Raw genomic sequence first — 1,878 nt, 5'->3', positions numbered from 1 at the left:
GTTAAACAGAAATTGTGGAAATTTTAACAGGAGGGCTACTAATTATGACAATGACTGCATCTGTAGTAATGTTATACTGCATTGTCCATGTTAAATAAACAGAAATATTAATCAGTTGTTTATTATCTTCCTCCACAGATTTTACTGCGGTAAATGTGACAGCCAGAGCAGGTGAAGCAGCTGAGTTACCCTGCACGTGTCCTCCTGATCAGCCTCCGTATCTGGTCTGGCAGAAGGACGTGAATGGAACGCAGCTCGTGGTTAATTACTACAAAACAGACAACAACGATGAGAAAATCGCAGCAGATTTCCAGAACCGAACGGAGCTGAAGCGTAGCGGAGACACTTGTTTTCTGGTGTTTCACAGCGTTCGTCTGTCAGATGTTGGATGGTACAAGTGTTACTACAAGATTTTCCCTTTAAAGCATAATAACACCTATCTGGAGGTCACAGGTCAGTGTGTGTGGATTGGCTCATAATCATTATTACTGCAATAAAAAACAACATTTGAATTAATAAATTAATATTAACTAAAACAAAATAAATATGTTTGTTTTATCTAGATGCCAAGATTGTCTTTTCATTGAACTTAAAATACTTAAAAAAATAAAACAAAACAAACAAAAAATACATATATAGGCTCTATAGATATATTACTTTTATATTTTTAATTTTTTTCATTAGGAATAGAACTGACTAAAATAATAATAATTACAAACCTTTAAAATCTAAATTAAATTTATAGTAAAATAGTTTTGTTAAAATATTGCACATATTTGTAAAGCAAAAATAAATAAGAATATAAATACTAATATTTATGTAAAAATATAATATTTTTGTTTCACGTATAATGAAATTATGATTTGTTATAATTTCTTTATTATTATTTGTTGATGTTTTATCAACTCATCAGTTTATTTCACCATTTTTTCCTTTGCACGTTCACATATAATATATATTTAATGTTTTAAAATATAGTTAATCTACATTAAATGTTGTTTATGTTAAATCATAATATGTAATAAATTAATCAATTCAAACATATTAAAATAATTCTAAACATCAGATAGAATATGAAGCAACATGTGATATGAAGCTAAACTTAATAATCCTAATTGCAGATTTTACATCAATCAAATATGGCACTGATGCTCATTCAGAGATGATAATTATATGGTAAAACTCTCTCATCTCTTCTCTGAATAAAGATAATAAATAAGGAGTTTTTCTCTTCTACTTTCACATTTGGTGCCAGGTTGTTTATTTGATCGGTTTATCAGTCAGTTCTCTGGAAGTTTTGCCTTTAACCTTGGCACAAATGTTATCTTCACCACAACCAGGGTTATGTCAGATTGCAGGGTTGAAGCCAAAACAATTGTCTGTGATTTTCTGCATGGTTGCCTGAAAGACCAGAACACAGACCTGAAATATTGTAATCACCATTTCGGTTTTCCAATGAAAGCCCTGCAGACAGGGACGGTTTATTCAATTATTACCACTTGTTGCATTCAAAATGTTACGTTTTTAACGTTTAGAGAACTTTTAGAAGCAACGTTTTTACCTAATGTAAATGTTAGCAAAATGTTTAGGGATATACTGATATGGTATTTTTGACTGATACTACAATCTCCATAGGTATGGAAACCGATATCAATATATAAGCAGATAAATATAAATCAATATTTTTTCCAAAATTTTCTATGCATGATTACCGAACCAAAAACAAAAGGCAATCACAAACGGCACACAACAATATTAGCAAAACTTTAGGGATGCACCGATATGGAATTTTTGACCAATACTGATAACCGATAACTCTTAAATTCAGAAACCGATATCAATATGTAGACGAATAAATATATATATATATAGTTTTTT

The sequence above is a fragment of the Danio aesculapii genome, chromosome 1, assembly GCF_903798145.1.
Source record: "Danio aesculapii chromosome 1, fDanAes4.1, whole genome shotgun sequence".
Classification (NCBI taxonomy): Eukaryota; Metazoa; Chordata; class Actinopteri; order Cypriniformes; family Danionidae; genus Danio; species Danio aesculapii.
This window is presented reverse-complemented; position numbering follows the sequence as displayed.